We start from the raw sequence: 23,368 nt of genomic DNA, 5'->3' as shown, positions 1-23,368 counted from the left end.
GAGGGTTTATTTCTAGAGTCTTGCCTCTGTTCCGTTGGTCTACGCATCTATTTTTATTCTAGTACTACACTATTTTGGTTACTATCGCCTTGTCATGCAGTTTGAAATCAGAAGTGTGATGCGTCCAGCTTTCCTCTTTGACTATCTTGACCTGGCTATATTCTTGTCCTTTGGGTCTCAGAAATAACCTCCTCGGGGTGCCTGGGTGGCTCAGTTGGTTAAGTGTCCAACTCTTGATTTCAGCTCAAGTCATAATCTCGGCTCAGGTCATGATGTCAGGGTGGTGGGAAGGAGCCCTGCATTGAGCTCCATGCTCAGTGGGGAGTCTGAGATTCTCTTCCTCTTCCCTTCCTTTTACCCCTTACCCTTTACCCCCCTTGTGCGCTCTCTCTCTCTCTCTCTCAAATAAAAATTTTTTTAAAGAAAGAAAGAAAGAAGAAAGAAAGGAAGAAACTTCCTCTAGGAAGCCTTTCATAATACCCTCTAGTACATTCAAATTTACTGTCATGCCTCATATTATATGTACTTGCGTATATACCTCTCTGTTTCCTTGAGGGCAAGATTTATTACTTACTCAGTATTAAATGCCTAGATCCTAGCAGAATGCTGAGTATATGGCAGATAATTGTTAAATGAATGAATCTGGCTCCATCTTTTATAATGCCTGAATATTATTTTATGTTTGCTTTATGAGGCACTCACCACTCCACAAGACATCTTATTCCAGGTTTAGAGAGTTCTAAATATCAGAAAGAATACATCTTTCTTAAAATGGACTCACAGCTGCCTTCACGTAATTTCCACACATTGGCTCTACTTCTGCCTTGGAAAGCTACACAGAATAAGCCCAGTGCCAGTTCCATCACTTACTCCATGAGTGTGAAGAGTCCGCTCCCTTTCCAGACTGGGCACATCATCTCTTCTTTATTATTTTATTTTATTTTATTTTATTTTATTTTATTTTACCATTTTGTAAAGATTTTTTTTTATTGGAGTTCAATTTGCCAACATATAGCATAACACCCAGTGCTCATCCCATTAAGTGTCCCCCTCAGTGCCCATCACCCAGTCACCCCCACCCCCCACCCACCTCCCTTTCCACCACCCCTTGTTCATTTCCCAGAGTTAGGAGTCTCTCATGTTCTGTCTCCCTCTCTGATAAATCATCTCTTCTTTAGTCTTTAGATCAAGCATCTGGGTACTTAACAATGCATATAAAGTATGTATTTTCCTAGTGAATGCTGCTTATAGGAAACCACATAGATTTCAGACCCAGAAGTAGTCAGACATTTCTCAAGGCCAAGAACTTTAAATCTTTATATCTGCTGCCAGGACTCAATAGATGCTCAAATTAAACTATTTTGGCTACTCTTTTCTTTTCATTGTAAAAAAGTGAAAAGATAAGCATGGCTTCAAAGTCTTCCCTAACATCGCCCTTCCTCATCCCAACCCCTAGCCCCCTGAGAAAGAAGTCATTGACCCTTCATGTACTTCCACTGCACTTTGTACAAACCTAACTAAAAGTACAGTTCAAGATGCATATTATAAACAACTTGACCAAAAATCTGTCACAGAATTTTGAGACCCATTAAAACAAAAGTTTAATGAGAAAAAAAAAAGATGCATATTATACTGAAGTTTCTGTGTCTATTTCCCCACTAGACCATAAACCCCTTGAGGAGGGCAGGATCTCATTTGTTGTTGTATCACAGCATCTAGCACAGTGCCTGGCACATAAAAGATAGTCAACATACGTTGCAAGGAAGTGTAATAAAATATCTAAAATAAAATTACTTTATTTGTACACAGGATTCCTTGTCCTATCCATTTTTAATAAAAGGATAAAGTTCTGTTTTCCTGGGTCATTTTTCAACAAGAAAAGATGACTGTACCCATATTATACTGTTCAGATATTTCAAGGGTATCAGAACGGAGTCCATGCAAGTTTTCAGGGGGAAAAAAAGATATATGTTTTATGCTTCTATGTGGTTAGTTTGCAGAGCACGGGGTATAAGGTGAGTTTAATTGCCTGGTTGCTTCTATGAGGGCACACTGAGGTTCCAAGACACAGGCCTAGAGAATGTGAATAACCCGTGTCCTTCCAGAACAATTTCCATGGAGGAACAGGCATCTGAGCCAATCCGCCTACCCACCGTGCCCCTGGGGTGTGAAAGCTTTAGAAGTCCATCCTTACAGTGACATTTTTTCTTTCTTTTTTAAAAATTAATCTCCATCATCCCTTTAATCTTCCTTGGGGACTTAATGGAATGGTGGGTTAGAAGTCAACAGCCGTGACGGTATTTTCCCAGGAGGTCTTCATCAGCTGTTATGAAATCGGAAGTATGTGTGCGCTGGCTGTGGGGGTGACAGACGCGGTCAGGGTGACTTTAGTTCAGACGGAACCAGAGCTACTGGAATTTTGTGGAGATGCCCCCAAGGACAGACACTTCATCTACAGAAGTGGAGTCCAGACAAGGAGTCCATGGCAACCATTGCTAGGAGATAAGGGTATCACAAGAGAGGTGGGAGCCAGGAGCAACGGATTGGCTTTTAGCTTGTGGTTCTTGCAAAGCACAGAACTGTCTTTCTCCCTTTTGGAGCTGGCTGTTGGGTGAAGCCAAATCTGAGCCCCCCCCACCCCCACCCCCCCATAGCACACAACATTTTGTGCATGGCCTCTTTGCCAACCGCATTTTACATCTCTACCTTACTTCTTTAAAAATATATATATATATATTTATTTATTTATTTATTCATTTATTTATTTATTAGAGAGAGCATGAGCAGGAGGAGGGTCAGAGGGAGGAGCAGGCTCTCCGCTGAGCAGGGAGCCTGATGCAGGGCTCAATCCCAGGGCCCTGGGATCATGACCTAAGCCAAAGGCAAACATTTGATGGACTGAGCCTGCCAGGTGTCCCTCTACCTTATTCTTTATAAATCTTCAAAAATTAGTTTGGAAACAAACTGAAAAACAAACGGAAACTCTGTGTGCACAAGGTTGGTTGACTGGTGGGCTTCTCTGGAAGGGTATCAGGTTAGAGACCATTAATTCTTTCCTCCTGAGCTGCTTGGTTCAGAGCAGCTTCAGAGCACGATTCAGAGAGGAATCGTCCAATCTCCTGCCTAGGATACAGGATACCAAGCCCCTTTCTCTGACTGCAAGTGTTTTCAGAACCCAGTGAGGAAAGGGAACTCGGGGCAAAGGGTTTTCACTGTGCAGTTGGTGTCTTCCTATGATTTCGACTTTGGTTACAAGATCCTGGTGGTGGGGAGGGGCGGTCAGCTGAGATAACTAGTATATGTGTTCAACGTACCATGACTAACTGTGCAGGACCTCCTAGGGATGTCAGGGAGGCATGGGCCCCCATCAGTGATTGCATAAGCATGAACGTCAAGTGGCCATATGACTCGAATTTTCATACTAGAAAGAACGCTGTTATTCTTCAGCTTATCCATAGTTCCTTGGACTATATTGACCTAGTATTTTCCTAGGGGATTTAAAGGATCCATCATGGAGAGTTCCAGGGAAGGGCCATATAGCACATCTGTCATTTAGATTCTAAAGCGCCCCCAATCACTAGGGACTCCACAGTCTTCAGAACCACTGTTGGGAGCAGTATCGGAACATGCCAGGACAGTCCTTCCACCTCCTCGAAAGGGCTACTCCAGATTAGATTACAGGCCAGCATCCTGCGAGGGGTGCCCAGTGTCCTTCTCTGAGATTAGCATCTCTGGAAAGTTCTCTCCAGTGTCCTTAATGTGACAGCCTTCTGGTGGACCCCTATGAAGATTTAAACCCAAGGAGGTTTTGTTACGGGGTGGACTGGAGAGACCTCTGGTCCTGAAGCCCAGACCCAGACTGTCCAAAAGATATCCCCGAAGGCTCTTTCTCATCATGAGAAAGAATTCAAGGACAAGCACAACACAGTGGATGAGGAGTACAAGCAGGAATGTACACTCTGGAGATGTGAGAGCAAGTGAGCTCCCGAGACAGCTGTGACTGGGGTTTGGGTCTCTGTGTTTTATTCTCAGTTGTTATCAAGGGGGAGGAAAATTCATTACATTCATTAATTAATGAATTACTTGTAATTCATTCATTCATTACAAGGGGGAGGAGATGTGTTGGGAGCAGGATTTCCAGTCTTTTATTTTTTTTTTAATTTAAAAATAATTTCTTCTTCTTCCTTATTGGGCCAGGGTCCTCCAGCCTACTTTGTCAGCCATCATGGGCCTAACCTGTTTTGATCTGGCTGCCTGTGGCTGTGTTTTGGCCTGGCCAGGACAGGTCTCTGACTTTCCTGTTAAAGCCTAACTAACTTCCCCTAACAGTTTGGGAAGCTTGGAGGACTTGGGCAGGCTGCCCCATTTTGGCTCAGGCCCTGTTCCAGCTACGAGGAATGCCACAGGGAGGAATATAGGAAAAATCCCTGCCCTTGGGGCATCTTACCTTCCAGTGGGAATGACACAGAGCTTCAATTTAAAGGCCGCAAGACCAATTTTAGGAAAAATATACCTACTCATTCTAATTTGATAAGAAGTGATTCATTTAAGCTTCTAAATCTTAAGAAACTTCAAAAAGATACAGAGAGAGAGAGAGAGACAAACCATAAGAGACTCATTAAGTCTAGGAAACAAACTGAGGGTTGCTGGAGGGGAGAGGAGTGGAGGGATGGGGTAACTGGGTGATGGGCATTAAGGAGGGCACATGATGCAATGAGCCCTGGGTGTATGCAACTGATGAATCACTGAATTCTACCTCTAAAACTAATAACACAGCACATGTTAATTAAATGGAATTTAAATAAATCATTTTTTTCAAAAGAAACTCAAAAGGGGTACAAGCAATGGCCTCATGGGAACAGGATGGCGGGTTAGTGGCACAGCGAGATTCGGCAGTTTCCTCACCCCCTGCCCTGCCCCCCCATGAGGTCTGGACTAGATGTCCCTCCCTGTCCACTGCAGAGCTGATGATCTAAAGCCGAATTTTTAACGTCTGCATTTTTCTCTGTTATACACAGAAACACGTGCTAAGTGCCGAACACAACGCTTAAGTGCTGACACTGTAGCTGCTGTAATTAACTGTCCTCTTTTTTACCTTTTGTTGTTCAAGGCTGACAGTATGAGCATACGCTCCCCAGAATATCCTCCTTGTCTTTTTCTCCCAAAGCACTTGGAGCTATACTCTAGATAAAATTTCTCATACGACCCTGAGCAAAAACACTGGGAAACATGAGGTCTCCTTTTACTATTTAGGGAATTATAGACTTCTTTTGTTATCTTAATGTAAAGGACGGGTTTGGACAGGACCGGTAATGGGCATTTGTTGATTTGGGGTCGTCCAGTGTCCACTGAAGCTGCTTCTGTTAACAGGCTCTGTTGTCCATGTCTTTGAGGAATCCATTCTCCCTCGTTCTTATGCCATAGGGCTCCGATGCATGCTGCCCCTCATTTCTCCCAACCCCATCACCACATCCCCTCCCCAAGGCCGCCAAGCACCAAGGTTGAAGCACGTGATGACCTCGGCCAAGCAGCTCATTCAAACTCCCCACTCACAGTGATTGGTCGGAACACGTGTTCTAATCCGAACCAGGGAAACACAAGAACTTTTGCTAAAGGAAGAGCTAAAAAGAAGCAAGTGTTGATGAATGAATTTCAAGCTTAGACATGGGAAGATCTAGGGCCATGGCAAGCTTTGAACCAGGTGGGCAGATAACAGAGCTACAGCTGAGGGGGAATGAAGCTGAAAGACTGAGACAAAGGACATGAAAGGAAAGAAGGGAGAGAGATGGGATCTTGGTGATACTCTTTGAACCTTAGACCAAAGTGTGCTAGAAGCTAGCGATAGAGCCCTGACATTTCAACCAGGAGAAGCAATCATCTCCTATGTCTGCTTGCTCCAGTGACATCTGGCAGAGTTGACGGGAGAGATGTGCAAGCAGCAGACCCTCCTGGTCGTGCTCCGGGAGTTGGGACCCCTGAGAGCCGGGAAAGAGTATACCACTGTCTGTGTCAAGCGGGACTGCACCTACAGGCGTGCAAGTATGGGGAGGTCATGTGATTTAAGAGATTGCAATTTAGGATAGCAAGCTGCCGAATGGGGTGCATTTTCTTGGGTCTCTCAGATCCCAGAAAGGAAATGACTCTCATGGGGTTCTAACCTATGAATTCATCAAAAGATCACTGGGTCAAGAGAAAGAACCCAGTTCTGCCTTCTAAACCCCCCAAACCTCTTTTTAAATGGAAGTGCAAAGTAAACCACTGTCTTAGCACAGGCCGTTGGACCAAAACAGCACAGACTGGGGGGCTTATCCAGACATATGTTTTTCACAGTTCTGGAAGCTGAGAGCTCCCAGATCAGGGTGCCGGCATGATCCGGGGCTGGTGAGAGCCCTCTTCCTGGCTTGCTCGGATGGCTGCCTTCTCAGTGGGTCCTCACTTATGGAGAAGGTAGCTCTGGTGTCTCTTATGAGGTCCTCTCCTTATGAAGACACTAATTCCATCACGGGGGCTCCACCCTCATGACCTCAGCTAAACCGAATTACCTGCCACAGGCCCAGCTCCTGATCGCATCACTTTGGAGTTTAGGGCCTCAGCGTATAGGGGGTGGGGACAAACATTCAGGCCAACACCACAATGCTGCTGATGCTCAGAGTCTGCTGGCATGTTGTGGCTATTTACATCTCACGCTAGGACGAACCCTTTCTGGTTTCTCAGAGGCTGCTGGGGTGATTTTAACTGCTGACATTCCTGGGCCTAGCATCCCAAACCAACGCGCCCCAGTTATCCTGGGGCGGACAGGTTTCCTCTTGCGTTTTCCTGCAATTCCAAGCTTGGGCCTGATTTCTAAAAGGGGTCCGATGCCCTCAGATGCTGATCACGGGCGCCCCCCTCAAGGGCCTTAGCCCACAGCATAATCCTTGCTCCTCTGGAAGACCCCTGCTGCGAAAGCTTAACTTAAACCACATTCCACAAATCACAGACCCCCAGGAGCAGGGTCCCTTCTAAGGAGATGATTGCACTTTTGTCTTTTAAGTAGAGCTCAAGTTCCTGTCCATTTCGTCAGGGATTCTCCATGGATAATGAGATTTGGGAATAGGATTAATACCAGAGTCTGTGCCCCCAAAGTTTCTCAGAATTACTGTTATTCAAATCCTGCCTTTCATTTTGTTCGAAAAAGGACATTAAAGGGACAGCAAATCGCTCGTTGGCTTGTTGGTTAATTGAAACAACCTGAAGCAAGGATTCCATCTTCGGTCAGCGTGGACAAAGCCGTCTCTATCCTGACCGGTGCACCCCTTCAATTCCAGAACGCGGTTTCTATCTGGTCTGAGCGGAAAAAGTGAAAATAAGTAAATAATCTTAAAAAAGGGAGCTAGGTGAACATCCTTATCTTATCGAGGATGCAACCAGGAGCCGTTGCAGCCAAGAGCCCATCCTTGGGGACTCTCCATGAAACGGTGTCATTTCTCACCCGGGCGAAGCTCGGGGACCACTGGGCAGGCAGGGCGTGGGGCCACCGCCTCCGCTGGGGCTCAGGCTGCCGCTGCACCCTACTGCACACCGCACGAAGCCCTCGCCCGTGCACGCTCTCAGTTATTCTCCAGGCCCTCGAGGAAGACCGGTCAGTAATCTCCACTGGGCTTTGAATTCAGGTCTTTTTTTTTTTTTTTTTTTTTAAGAATTTATTTATTTCTGAGAGATGAAGAGAGAGAGGCAGAGCCACAGGCAGAGGGAGAAGCAGGCTCCCTGCGGGGAGCCCGATGCGGGACTCGATCCCGGGACCCCGGGGATCACGCCCGGGGCCCAAGGCAGGTGTCCCCACCCCCCTGCCCTGGAAGAATTTTCGGCAGGAGCTAACACGATTGGACTTGCCGGGTTAGGACAGTGGGGTGCGTGCGGGGCCGACAGTAGGTGCGCAGAGGGCGGGTGGGAGCCACAGGGGGCTGGGACCAGCGGGTGACCGAGGAATGGGAAGAAGTGGACACATTCCAGAGGCCTTTTGAAGGCAGCATCTGTGCACGTGGGATTAGCGGGATGTCAGGGTGAGCGGGACGGGCCCTCCCGGGTAACTTCCAGCCCTCTGAACCCAGGCACGGCCTTCCGCACCATCCCAGAATGAATAGTTTTCGCCCAACGTAGTTGAAATGTTTGGATTCCTTAAAAAAAAAAAAAAGAAAGAAAGAAAGAAAAAGACCCCTGGGTATTGCCTTGGACACCGTCATTAAGCTGAACCTCCCCTTCTCCCAACTCTGCGGTTTAGGATCAATAAAAGGCCAGCGTGTGAGGAAGGGGTGTTATTCGTACTGGCACAAGTAGACCATCTAGGTCTACACTGTGATTTTTTTCAGTCTCTGATTTAAAATCTTTTCAGGGTGTTTTTGATGATCAGCAGTGTGAGGGATGCCTGGGGGGCTCAGCGGTTGAGCAGCTGCCTTGGGCCCAGGGCGTGACACCCCCCCTCCCCCGCCCCCGGGGTCCTGGGATCGAGTCCCGCTGGGCCTCCCCTCCCCGCAGGGAGCCTGCTTCTCCCTCTGCCTGTGTCTCGGCCTCTCTCTCTCTCTCTCTGTGTCTCATGAATACAGAAATAAAATCTTTAAAAAAAATAAAAGATAAATTAGAATTTATTTTAAAAAAAAAAAGGAGCATGAGAGTGGTTCCCTAATACCTTCACAGCAGATCACCAAGCGGGGCAGCTTAAAACGAGAAATGTGTTCGCTCGTGGTTCCAGAGGCCAAAAGTCTGAAATCCGTGTTGGCCTAGTTGGTTCTTTCTGGAAGTCCTGAGAGAGCCCATCCCCCCGCACGCCCCTTGGCTAGGTTCCGGAAATCCCTGGTGTTCCCCAACTTGCTGACACATCGCCCCAAGCTGTATCTCAGCCTTCACTAGCCTTCCCCCCCACCCCCACCCGGGGCCTGGGTCTCCCTTTCTGTCTCATATAAGGACGGGTCTTTGGATGGAGGCCTCACCCTACATCCTGGGTGGTCTCATCTCTAGCTCCTTAGCCTCATTGTATCTGCCGAGACCCTATTTCCAAATAAGTTCACATTTCCGGATACCAGAGGGTTAGGACGGGGACACTTCTTTTGGGGAGATACTTTCAACCCTCTATAAAGGAATAACCACTTATATCAGAAAATACGATTGCAGGAAACTGATTCAGAGAGTTTTCTGGGTTTCAAGGATGTGCACAGAAACACACCGGCCTTCTCTCTGCTGCTGAAAATTAATTACTGCACTGGGTTTTCCCTTCCAGAAATGCCACAGAGAGGAGCGGAGATTTCAGTAGTCACAACCCCCAGTTTATGTATAAACAGAGGAAACAAAGGATTTGGTTCGTTGTGCCTGGCCTTGGAGATAGATACAGATTCTTTCAAGCTAGGACTAATTGTTTAGTTTAAAGGTTGATCATTTATTTGCCAAGGAGCCAGAAAATAACTAGAGATTAAAGAACAGCTGTGGATGAATTAATTTTATCCCCAATCACATGAACATGAGATCTGGAAATGTACCAGGAGGAAAAGCAAATAAATGAGCTGAAAATCCTTGCCGTGTACAGCGGACTTAAGCTGCTCGTTTTCAAGAATCATAACCGCTCAAACCACGGAACATTTCCGTTGCGCTTGCCAACCACGTTCAAAGCACTCGGCAGGCACGTATCGGCTCGTGTGACCCCACAGCAGCCCGGTGACCGTTCTCACCCCCATAGTGTAGGAGAGAATATTGCTCAAGGTCACAAAGCCACTAAGCAGCAGAGAGGCCAGGATTGGAATCCAGGCACACATCAGAGCACCCGCTTTTAATCAATATGCAATTTTAGAAGTCTTTCTTATTTCAAAACTATACATATAATAGCATAATAGTGATTATTTTTCTGCTAAAGGCAAAAATGTTGGGTGAAACTTTGCCAGTCTCTACCAAGCACCCACGCTTTTCTATCCCACTCTCATCAACCTACCTTCCGAAATGATCATTGGCATGTATTTAATGTCTATCTTGCAAAAATAAAAAGAAATGATAAACGTAAAATTGTCTTTTAGGGCAGGTTGTCTCTATGTGTATAGCTAGCCAGGCTATCCGGGACTCTAGGCATGGGGCAAGGTCATAGGAAGGACACCCTCCAAGATCAAAACCAAGAAAATCCAGATTGTGGATTTTTTTTGGGGGGGGGTGGGCAGAGAATAAGATGAAAAAATAGATTAAAAGAGCCTGAAAAGACACAATCATTTTTTAAATGATGGAGATGAAACAAACCATAGCGTCCAAGGATGCACACCGGGTAATAAAACTATTGTAAAAATACAAGGGGGCGATAGCAAGAAAAGCCAGCAGAGTGGTTACTTCTGGGAAAGGAGGGACACTGATAAGGATGGGGCTCCTGGAGGGGTGTCTGGGTGTCTCACAAAGTTCTGTTTCTTCTTTGGGGTACAGTTACAAGGTGTCGGGCCCACTGTATCCCATTACACCGTTCATGGACTTTGTGTGGTGTTCTGTATCAGTATTTTCTTTTGCCTTAAACGCCTTTTCAAAATTGTTTTTTTTTTTTTTTAAGATTTTATTTATTTATTCATGAGAGACACACACAGAGAGAGAGAGAGACAGAGACACAGGCAGAGGGAGAAGCAGGCTCCATGCAGGGACCCCGACATGGGACTCGATCCCAGGACTCCAGGATCACGCCCTGGGCCAAAGGCGGGGCTAAACCGCTGAGCCACCCGGGGATTCCCCCCTTTCCAAAATTTTAATAATAACTGAAGTGTATTATTTTACAAATACAGAAGTAAACACCAGTATTTTATTTTACCTTAAACGCCTTTTTAAAATTTTAATAATAATTGAAGTGATTATTTACAAAGACAGAGGCAAACACCGGGAGAAATAACTAGAATAGGTGAAGGTGGATTACTTCTGGGGGTGTTGCATGGCTTATGAGTGATGAACTTCTGTATTTCATTGTAAATCGTTTGATGCTGAATTCTTCTGCTTAATAACATTAACTAATTTTTAAAAGAAAATAAACCAGGGGTAGTAAAACTTTACTCACAGGACTGTCAAAAGATTTAATTATGAATATACGGCACCCAGAACCCAGTGTCTAGGCTGTAACAGGCACTCAGTAAGTGATTGTGATTAAATTTATTTTCCTACGCCAGACTGCAGGATGAAGAAACGTGTCCATGAATCCCCAGCCCTGCCTGGCACATAGTAGGCACTCAATAAATATCAACTTCCGAAACGAGCATGTGAATATAGGGGTTTCTTTATAAAATTAAAAATATTTTGACATCAACTTCCTGGCAAAACCTTGTTAGTTCTGGCTATGAACCAGCTAGGAAATGCCTCATCCCACTAAGGCATTTGCGAAAGCATTGAAGCAGGGTCTGATTACAGCACTTCAGAAGAATGCAGCCCCTCTGCCCCCGGAACTGGTTGAAAACAAAAATTTGAATTCTAAATTGCACAACGAGCATGTGCACTAAAATTTTTAAATCTGCCTTTGTCTCCCAAACGTGAGCTGTATTTTGTGACTTGTTTCCAAAGAATGGGCTATGGAACGGGAAAAATAATGTTGTAGTGGCAGGGTCTGCAAATACCACCTTAACCAAGGGACCGAGATTAACACGACGGTGATAAGTCCTGTGGTAGCATGTACCCACTGACTGCACGAATGAGAAGACACCTCGCCTCTGAGGATTTCTTTCCAAAAATTCCTATCCTCAATCCAAGTAGAGAAAAGCATAAGATGAACTGAAATCAAAAGACATTCTATAAATTATCTGGCTCTGGTCCGTCCTCCTCAAAACTGTCAGGATCGTAAAAACCAGGATGATGAACCTGATTGTAGTGATTATCTCACAACGTAAATATGTATTGTCACCATGCTGTACACCTTAAACAATAAAAATAAAAGTTTGTTGAAAGATTTGAAAAGAAAAAAAAAAAAAACAATGAAAAACAAGGAAGAAATGCAAAAGCGCTCCAGACCGGAGTAGACTCTGGACACGAGACAAGTAAATGTGATGCTGTATCCTAGACAGAAAGAGAACGGTAGTGGGAAATGTGATAAAATCTGAATAAAGTCAAGAGTTGGTTAATAATAGTGTGCCAGTCTTGATTTCTTAGCTTCGCCAAATATACCAAGGTAATGTGAGATATTAACATCGGAGGGAAGGGGTGAGAGGTTTTACAGGAACTCTGGGATATCACTGCAACATTTCTGTAAATCTAAAGTAGTCTAAAATTAAAAGATTAATTGTCAAAAGATTTAATTATGAATATACAGCATTTTTTAAATGCTGCCTTGTTGTAAAAAAGAAAAAATATTATAATTACAAAAAACATACTTACAAAAAAAATTACAAAAAACAAAACACCAAACCTTAGGCCTGTCACATGGAATTCGGGTTGCACATCGGAGTATGCCAAGTACCAGTTACAGCTCACCCCACCTTTCGGGCAATCTGGCATTAAAAGAAGCAAAGGGAACAAAAGACAGGTAGCCTGAGGCTGGTGAAATCATTTTTACAAAAATCATCTTGCAGTGACTTCCATTTTAAAATAATGGCCATTCCTTCGTCTATCTCTCTTCTGAACCCCTGGCAGGTATAGACCTGCCAACTGCAAGTAGAACAGGTAAGAAGAGCTTCCCAGGGACAGAGCTGACCAGCTCGAGGAATTGGAAATAGTCCGGTGTAGGAGGAAGAGTGGGTGCGAGGAGGGAAGGCTGAGAGAAGCAGTGGCCGGGATGTGCCTGGCTTTGCAGTCAGGGTGTGCAAAGCTTAATTCAGCAAGATGCCACCGGAGGGTGACTAACCCAGCGGAAGCACCATCTGACTTACGGCCCATCGGACCCCTGAATGGGATGCTCTGAGGAAGAACCCACCAAAAACGAATCACCTGCATTTACTCCTGAAGAAACCTCAGACAAACCTATCCAAAGGGAGGGGTGGTCTATAAATGATTGGCCTGCACTCTTCAAAAATCCTAATTTATGAAAGCCCAGTAAAAGTCTGAGGTTAGAAAAAGCTAAAGGACATGACCACTAAATGTATGTTAGGGATTGGGTCCCAGAACAAACAAAAAAATTATAAAGGATATTTTGGGGGGCGATTGGTGAACTTTAAATATGAACTGTTGATTAATAATAGTATTGAATCAATGTCAAATTCCCTGAATTTGATCACTGTGCTGTAGTTAGTATGTAAGGGGATGACCTTGTCCTTAGGAGGATACAGATTGAAGTATTTACAAATGAAGGGCCGTGATGTCTCCAGCATACTCTCAAGTGGATCAACAAAAATAGTAATAATAGTAATGGTGATAGTAATAAGATATATATATATATATTTATTTATATAAAGAGATAAAGCAAGTATGATAAAAAAATTACAATCAGCAAATCTAGGTTTAGGTATACAGGTGCTTATTATTCTATTCTTGCAACTTTTCTGTAGGTTTGCAATTTTTCAAGTTAAAACGGTAAAAGAAGTCCCTCAGGCTGCTGTGCATTAATAATAGATTGGAGGGAGCAATCAAGAAGGTTGGTCCAGGCAAGACAGAAAAGTGGCTTGGAGCATCCGGGTGACTCAGTCCGTTAAGTGTCTGCCTCCAGCTCAGATCCTGATTTCGGAGTCCTGGGATCAAGCCCTGCATCAGACTTCCTGCTCTGAGGGGAGCTTGCTTCTCCATCTGCACCCCCTCCCCATTCTTAGTCACGCATGCGCATGCTCTTGCTCGCTCTCTCTCTCTCTCTCTCTCTCTCTCTCTCTATATATATATATATATATATATATACATATATATACACATATATATAAGATAAATGAATAAAATCTTTAATAAAGGAAAAGAGGGATACCTGGGTGGCTCAGTGGTTGAGTGTCTGTATGCCTTTGGCTCAGAGTCCTGGGATCAAGTCCTGCATCAGGCTCCCTGCAGGGAGCCTGCTTCTCCCTCTGCCTGTGTCTCTGCCTCTGTGTGTCTTTCACGAATAAATAAATTAATTAATTAATTAAAGAAAAGTGGCTTGGATCAGACATTTGACAATGGTCATGAAGTGATGCCCCTGTGGTTGACGTAGGTCTTGGAGGTGAAGGAATGGGCCTGGGGAATGAAGAGACAGAGGTATCAGATGTACACCTGTCACTGTCACAAGTCGATGATTACGTCAGTTTCTTTCAGGTTGGTCTATTAGCATACTATTAATCTTTCAATATATTATTAAATATATAATCATTAAAGTCGCCATAAGCATAAATGTAGTGTTATAATTAATGTCATTATTACAGACGACACATTAATAACTTGTTTCCACTGATGTAACAAATGCTCATGGACGAACTGCAACCACTGCAGTGTGCTATTTAGTCAAACCTGGGGTCCAGGTTATGTAGGGGTGGAACCCAGGAAACTATGGTGCTGGAAGCTTCCCGCTGGCCCTGAGGCATAGCCAGGCGGTGGGGGCCGCTGCTGCAGGGTAGTCTGGGTTTGGACTCCTGTCTCTGACTCGTGGTGCGCTTGCCTCTCTGAGTATTTTGGAGCAACCCTCCACTCAGGCCACAGGGGGTTTCTTAATCATCGCCCCAGCGATCCTCTGACAGACAAACAAGATTATTCAAGAGACTGTAGAGTCAAAGCAAGGAGTGAAGGCATCACTTTCATGAAGACTTTGAAACAGCCCCCTCCGAAATCCTACTGCTCCTTCCCAGGTCCTGACCTTCAAATTTCAGTTCTCTACTTTTTATCTCAAGAAGAGCAGCATGAGACTTCATCTTGTGGCATTTGCAATTTAAATCATGTGGCTTGGGCAACTGTTAAAAGACACTCTCAAATCAAGGGAAAAACACTTCAGCAAAAAGACAAGTTTCACAACCAAACCAACCCTGGTGAAAGGGTAACAATGGAAAAACACACATTATCAACCTTCAAGCCTCTCCTGGCTCTAGGACACTTGAAAGAGTCCCAAATACCAGATGAGGAGAGACACCAAGTGCATTTTACACTGTCTTTGGGCAACCTGAAAACTATGTCTCCAGTTACTACCCTTAGATGATGGCTCCAGGGTCTCTGTGTGTTAGACACACATGAAACTAAAAAATTTCCCTGGGCAAGGTGCTCTGACGGTCAGTGCTAGCTCTTGTCCTAAAGGTTTAACGAGGGCTCCTGGCTGGCTCGGTCTGTAGAGCATCCAGTGCTTGACCTCAAGGGTGGTGGGTTTGAGCCCCAGGTGGGGCCTAGAGATTTCTCAGAAAAAAAACTTTTTTCATGAGTCCCTTGCAAAGATACTTACTCCAAGGTGCTCTGACGGTCAGTGCTAGCTCTTGTCCTAAAGGTTTAACGAGGGCTCCTGGCTGGCTCGGTCTGTAGAGCATCCAGTGCTTGACCTCAAGGGTGGTGGGTTTGAGCCCCAGGTGGGGCCTAGAGATTTCTCAGAAAAAAAACTTTTTTCATGAGTCCCTTGCAAAGATACTTACTCCAAGGTGGCTTATAATAGCAAGTAAAGAACCCAAGTATTCTTTTTTATTTTACTTTATTTTATATTTTATTTTATTTTATTTTATTTATTTTAGAGAGAGAGCAAGCGAGCAAGAGAGAGCATGAGCAGGGGGGAGGGACAGGGGGAGAGGGAGAAGCAGATTCCCTGCTGAGCAGGGAGCCTGATGCAGGACTCAATCCCAGGACCCCAAGATCATGAAATGAGTGAAAGCAGATGCTTAACCAACTGAGCCATTTAGTAGGCCCCTCAACTAAATGTTCTTGAAATTAGTTATGATACACCCATGTTATAGAATTATATGCAACGATTTTGTTTTTTTTTAGTGAAGAAGTTCTGGTATAGAAAGATCTTCAAGACAAGTTGGGGGGGAAACAAGTTGCAGAATAACACTTGAGTTTAAAAATCAAAAGTAAGCACATGTGCATGTTTACATACCCACATGCATATATATGTATGTTAATCCAAGAAAAGACCTGAAGGGTCTTTTACAAATTTTCATTACTAGTTACCTTTAGGGAAGGAAATGCAGTTGGGAGAAAAGAAAGAGGTACTTTCTGTTTTTACCCTATTTTACTAGGTAGTTTTGAATTTTTAACTCTAATTATGACTTGTATATCACTTCTATAATTTCCAAAAACTATGTATGTAAGAGGAATGTCCAAAAAAAAATGGCAAAAGAGCATTATAAAGCTGCTTCTACTGTGGACAATGAGCATTTACTACTTTTACTTTACGTTCCTACTTTTCTTTAAAAATCATGCAAAGTATTTTTTCAAAGAAAAGATAAACACGTTGCTTGACTGGAGCTAGAATAAAAAATAAATGAATTCCTACTGAATAATAATTTTAAAAAATCCCAAAAAACCCAGTCGGAGATCCCTACATGGCTCAGAAAAGGGGCTGCAAAATTGTCCACAGATCTGGAGCAGCTGGTTTGCTGGGCCAGCCTTCGGTGGACAGACAGGAGGTGAGAAGCGGTCCCCGCGGGCCCGGCCACTGTCCCTTTAGGCCAGGGCAGATGGCAATATCTGTGAGTCCGGCCACCGCAGGCCTTGCGGAGCTCCCCGTGCGTGCACGAGGAAAGCCTGCGACTGGCAAGCCCCTCATCCTTTTGCAAGTGCAGAAACTGCGATTTTGGAGAAAGTGCTGACTGATTTAGACCTCAGCAGCTCGAACAGCTCCCAGGGGGCAAAATGCATCCCAGAGCTGCCGCTTACAGGCAAAGTTCACGCAAAGTGCAGGGATGATGACTTGATGTTGTCAGCCCCTTCTGCTCTCTCTGTCATTGGTTGGCCGGAACACCATGCACCCATGCCCAGGCCCTGATCTGCTGACTGGGTTGCCCTAAAGGAAAAGAAGATATAAAACAGTAATCTTATGTTCTCTGACATTAAGCCTCTGCTCTTCAGGCTTAAAATACATGAGGCGGAGGAGGGGGAGGTTGGAGGGGTGCGAGGAGGGTGGGGGGCATGCATTCCTTCCAGCAGTAGTAGCTTCACTGTTAACCTGTTTGGGCCTAGAAGTGTTCCTCGTCTATAAATGCAACTTCAAATCTAAGCCTTGAATGTTTTATTTATTATAACAAAAGGTTTACATGAAAAACAACAACAACACCCCCCCACACTAAACCTTAAAACCAGGCCACAGCAGACACCAAACATGAGCTAATGTCTCTCAGAGAAGCAATCAGACCTTAAAAGAATAAAAGAATTAATCTAAATGGTGTTAGCATAGATTTACTTCTTATTTTAAATTAATCCAGGCAACTTCATTTGTTACTGTTTTAAATATGTGCATAAGTGGGGGCACCCGAGTGGCTCAGTCCGTTAAGCAGCTGCCTTCAGCTTAGGTCATGATCCCGGGGTCCTGGGATCGAGTCCTGTGTCAGGTTCCCCGCTCAGGGAGGAGCCTGCTGCTCCTTTTCCCTCTGCTTCTCCCCGATTCATGCTCTCGTTCTCTCTCTCTTTCTCGAATAAATAAAAAAATATGTGCATAGGGCAGCCCGGGTGGCTCAGCAGTTTAGCGCCTGCCTTTGGCCCAGGGCCTGATCCTGGAGTCCCGGGATCAAGTCCCACGTCGGGGTCCCTGCATGGAGCCTGCTTCTTCCTCTGCCTGTGTTTCTGCCTCTCTCTCTCTCATTGTGTCTCTCATGAATAAATAAAATATTTTTTTTAAAATATGTGCATAAGTGGAAGATTTGCCTAGTATCATTGTATTCAGCTAGTCCAGACCTATTCATGAATTAATAGTGACAAAATAATAACTAATACTTTCTGAACACTCACAGCATCAGATGTATTGAATGCCCTGAACACAGAGGCAAGAGTTGTGTCATGTGTCTGACATACTTCAACTCATTTAATCCTCATGACACTGAAATATAAGTACTATAATTATCGTCATCTCCATTTTACAGATAAGGAAACTGAGACTGAGTAAGAACACACCACTGATTTGTGGCATAGCCTGTATTCCAATTCATGCTAATTTGATTTCAAAGCCTGTGCTCTTGGGACACCTGGGTAGCTCAGCGCTTAAGCATCTGCCTTTGGCTCAGGTCGTGATCCTGGAGTCCCGAGATCGAATCCCATATTGGGCTCCCTGCAGGGAGCCTGCTTCTCCGCCTGTGTCTCTGCCTCTCTCTTTCTGTGTCTCTCGTGAATAAATAAAATCTTAAGAAACAAACAAACAAACAAAAACAAAGCCTGTGCTCTAAACTGCTGTGTTACTTATGGAAATTTTTCAAATGAAAAAAGCTTGGTTCTAAACCACCTCATCATTTGTACCTGGAATTCAAACCAGGTAGCTTTAGTGGTAGCAGAACAAAAAGCTCCAGAAAAGCAAGCTTCGTAAGTGCCAGCCTCAGCTTTCCCATCCCTAGATGGGAATGATAATACTAGACCCCGTCTCACAGGGCTGTTGTGGGGACCCAAGGAGGTAATTCATGTAATGTGTTTAGCGTAGTATTTCGCGCATAGCACTTGCTCCATAAATATGTAATACGATAACTAATACTTACAAAGGAGTACCAGTAGACGTAGCAGCTGAACTGGTTTACCGGGATAGCAGGCAAACACTGTGCAGAAACAGGGTCTGAGTCATGGGATACCGAACAAAGAGGATAAAAGTCTTGATGGAAGGACTGACGAAGCCATGAGAATTAGGCCCACCTACTTGATGATTTTATTGGGCCCTGGAACCCATCCAGGCAGCAGGGGCTGGCTGCTTTATCCTCCTTTCTATCCTCGTGACCAACAGTGCTATATCTCAGTGAAACAGAGTTCAAATGAGCTCAATCTTATTTGAAAGTTGCTAAGAGACTAGATCTTAAAAGTTCTCGCAACAAAAAAACAAAACAAAATACTGTACCTATTTGAGGTGATGGATGTCAACCAAGGTAATTGCAGTAATCATTTTGCCACATAGATATTTATCATATCATTAACCGTGTGCACTTTAAATGGATAAGATGTTATGTGTCAAATATGTCTCCGTAGAAATGGAGAAAAACCTCAGCAAAACGTGCTCTCCGAAGAGGGGAAAAGCCATGAAAGGGCAGCATTAAAAGCTGAAAGGTGTTTGGGTAAGGAAATAAAGGATCCCTTACCTTTTGAGATTTATTTACTTTAAAGAGACAGCTCCTGTGTGAGTGGAGAGAGGGGCAGAGAAAGAGGGAGAGAGACTCCCCGCTGAGCATGGAGCCTGACCTGGGGCCCAATCCCAGGACCCCGAGATCATGACCTGAGCTGAAAGCAAGAGTCTGATGCTTAACAGACTAGGCCACCCGGGCGCCCCATGGAAGCCTTACCTTTTGGATACCAGATTGGTAGTTTTCAAACTGTGTTCCATGGAATCCTGCTTCAGGGGCTCCAGAAATGTTTTCATCAGGATTTCACTTTTTATTTTTTTTTATTTTTATTTTTATTTTTTAGGATTTCACTTTTTAAATATAACTCAGTTTAATAATCAACAGACATACTCAATAACCACTTTTGTTCTACATCAAATTTACATTTAGTGGAGACTTCCTACTGACTTAACTGGGGAGGTTAACTAATTTTTAGGAAGATTTCACATGAGAGACTCCTAACTCTGGGAAACGAACAAGGGGTAGTAGAAAGGGAGGTGGGGGGGGGGGCATGGAGTGACTGGATGATGGGCACTGAGCGGGGCACTTGACAGGATGAGCACTGGGTGTTATGCTATATGTTGGCAAATTGAACTCCAGTAAAAAAATAAACAAAAAAAAAAAAAAGGGAAGATTTCAAAAATAAAAGTTCCCCACCCTCTCTCTTTGCTGAAAAGAATTCCGGAATTTGCAAGACAACTTTTTAAAAACCAACAAAACAAAATATTATTTGTAATCATATATATATCTGTGTGAACTTGGACTTTCTTAATCCTCTGCTAGCAAAACAAAATTCATAAGGCTGGGTGCTGAGATCAATAAAACACTGGCACTTTCTTTTTTTCTTTTTTTTTTTTTTACACTGGCACTTTCAAAATATCATGGTCATCAAGTAGCCTCGTGGTTCTCATTAACTCTATGAAGTTAGTTTATAAGAGGAATGTGTGTTAACAAAAGGCAATATAAAAATATACATCCACAGTGAGGTTCTACATAAGACCGTTTTTCAAAAAAGATTGTGCTTAGTAAATGAAAAGTTTGAAAACCACAGCCTTAGTTCATTGGGACAACGGGGTGAGAAGGGTGAAATCCCATGCATAAGACCCTGAGGTTTCTGCTCAACCCCCGACCGCTAAGACCACCTATTTCTCTTTCCCTGCCCAGACTCCTGCAGCTCTGAGGCCCGGCCTGTGGGCAGAGGTGGAGATGAGATGCAGAGAGCTAACATGGCCTTGAGGCCCCCTCCTGCTGGAAGGGTCCACCACACACAATGGTGACCCTGCTTCAATGCCAAGGCGACCTCCACCAGCCCCCACCCCCATTCCTTATTCGAGCTCATACCAGCTTAGAAAGCAAAGCAAGTCTTGCTGAGATCTCAGGGCTTCTGGATCCTTATCTCAGCTTTGGAAAATTTGCACTGTTAACTGGAAACTTCCTTTCTGCTTTGGCATTCTTCAATTTAATCTATTAATCAGTGCGATCTGTTCTTGACCTACCAGGAGGGAAAATACCAACAGGAAAGGGTGGAGACAAATAGAAATATTGAGCTTCACCCCATCCTTCTGGGGAAATTCTAGAAAGATAAGGGGTGGGGGTAGATGGAAAGGTGAAGATCTAGAAGACAAGTCTTACGAGATAGACATAAAACTTTGCACTTTTTAAAATTTTTTAAAAACTTTTTTTAAAGTAGGCTCCACATCCAGTGTGGAGCCCAAAGCAGGGCTTGAACTCATGACCCTGAGATCAAGACCTGAGCTGAGATCAAGAGTCCAATGCTTAACCGAATGAGCCACCCAGGGGCCTCCAAAACTTTGCACTTTTGCCTACACATTTGTAAGACTGTATTCTATAATCTAGATCAGTTTATGACAATTAGAAGAGCCAATTATTTTCATTTTAATTTTCCAAATAAATGTGGTCGCCCTCAAACACCGCAGCCTCAGTTTCATTATATTTCTCGTTATTTAGCCATTAGGCAAATGAGGCCTACGTCAACCATAAAAATCTCTGTATTGCAAAATGTTTCCACATTCCTCAGGTTGGAGGAATGACATATTATTTCATGTTAGAGGAATGACAAAATAGATTACCCATCTATGGGTAATCCCTTAGAGTGGGTTGTTCAACCGAACTATGCTCATGCCTCATGTACTTATCCTTTTATGCTTCAGATATCCAGAAGTGTTGGAGGCTTGCGAGTTTTGGTTACTTCTCAGGGCCATCTGAAGATTCTATCAGTCTAAAACAAGACCAGGGGATCCCTGGGTGGCTCAACGGTTGAGCGCCCACCTTCGGCCCAGAGCGTGATCCTGGAGACGCGGGATCAAGTCCCACATCGGGCTCCCTGATTCTCCCTCTGCCTGTGTCTCTGCCTCTGTCTCTCTCTTTTTCTCTCTCTCTGTGGGAGTCTCTCATGAATAAATGAATAAAATCTTAAAAAATAAACAAATAAATAAAACAAGACCAGCCATAAGTCACTGTTGAAGATGAGTCATGGGTTCCTAGAGATACTCTACTTGTGTATATATTTAAATTTTCTTAAAGCTTAAAGCTCAATCAATTGATTGATTGATTGATACAATCTGCCCTCCTGAAATCTATTTTAGAATAGATCCTGATTATCAGCCAGCTTCATCTAAATCTTGGTGTGACCAAAGTCACCTGCTAACCGGCCATCTCTAAGAAGAACAACCACTATTTCTCCCTGTTCCCTTCGGCTTTGCTTTCAACTTTGCTCCCCAGGTGCCCTTCTCACACCCCTTCTCACACGTACTTCATTCCATCATCCCCAGTTCCTGCTCTCGAATGTCACTATAGACTTCCCGTCTGCACATCACTCCCTCGCATATCTAAACGGAGCCGAGGAAAAACACATCCTGAGCCTGATGTAATCAAAGCTCTATATCCTATAGTTCGGAGTCAGCAGACACGATTACAAACGAACGCCTCTGGCCAGGGTAACGTAAGGCTCCTCCAAGATGCAAAACGATTGTCCAGAAATTCGGAAACAGTCAATGAATCCCTAGCCCCCTACCACTCGTGCAGAGGTCTTATGGCCTGTGTGCACAAAAACCAATAGCTTGCAAGGAATTTTAACCAAATTGCGAAGAGCAGGGAAAAGAAGACACTTTGCCCGTGGGCCAAACTGTAAGGATTAAAATTGTGCCTTGTCACCTTAGCCGGCTTGCTGTGGGGCACGCTCCCTGATTACCTTCCAGAATATGAAAGCAGCTGTCAGATGTTTTCACTTAACCTCGGTGATGCCATTTGTGCCCCCTCTTCTTCTTCCAGCCTTCTCTTTCCACTTTGTACCATTAACAAGTCCAATGGGCCCAGTCATCAATTGTCCTGGAATCTTCCAAGGTTCTCCCACTCAAGCTCCTGCCTCATATCAAGTCCTCATTTTTACTCGAAGACCTCTTCTAGGCATGAGGCTCCAGACATAAGGGACACTCTCTGTCTTCAAAGAGATCATCTTCTTCTCTCCCTGACGCTGGCCATACCTTGTTCCATTGCAGAAAAGTGAGGGCCTGCTTAAAGCCTCCATGTGGATTCAAGATAACTGTTGTCAGATTTGATGTGCGTTATTAACAGAAACCCACGGACAAACAGTGCATATAAAATAAAAGCACACCTGCGGTAATTCTTTTTAAGAAAATTCAGGGGTATTTGGAGAGGGCAATAGACCCTACACCACGTCCACACTCACCTCCAGGCCCCTGGTTTCTCTACCTCACTGCCCCATAGCCCACCCCAACCCTACAACTCTAAAAAGCTCTTCAGCACACGTAACAAGATCCAGACAGCACTGGGAACCTCTCCATCGGAGAAAATTGGGATTCCTCAAATAGATTTTGCACCCTCCCTACGGATGGAACTTGGGCCCCTCTTGGGAGTTTTCAGACCCTGCCTCAAATAGGGTTTCTGATCCTTCAGTGAACTCAAGGGCTCTAGAGCGAGTCCTCCCTGAGCCTGAGAAATTCTGAGTGTGGCTAAGTGTGGAGTGACCGTGTACCCATAGACAATGGGCAAAATATACCATATCCTGCTCATAATTAAATGCCTACCATGCTTTCCAGCAGTTTCTGCATGTCACAATCCTGCTCTAACTTCATTTGACAGGTTGGGAAAAACTGAGGTCCAGATGCATCCAAAGTAACTTCTAAGAAGTCTCCCTGTGGCATCTAGGCCAACAGCATCATCCCTTCTGGGCAAGAGTTCCTGTCCATCGGCCGGATACCGGGACA

This window comes from Vulpes vulpes, chromosome 2, assembly GCF_048418805.1.
Source record: "Vulpes vulpes isolate BD-2025 chromosome 2, VulVul3, whole genome shotgun sequence".
NCBI lineage: Eukaryota > Metazoa > Chordata > Mammalia > Carnivora > Canidae > Vulpes > Vulpes vulpes.
The sequence above is the reverse complement of the archived record's forward strand: the minus strand, read 5'-3'. Positions refer to the sequence as shown.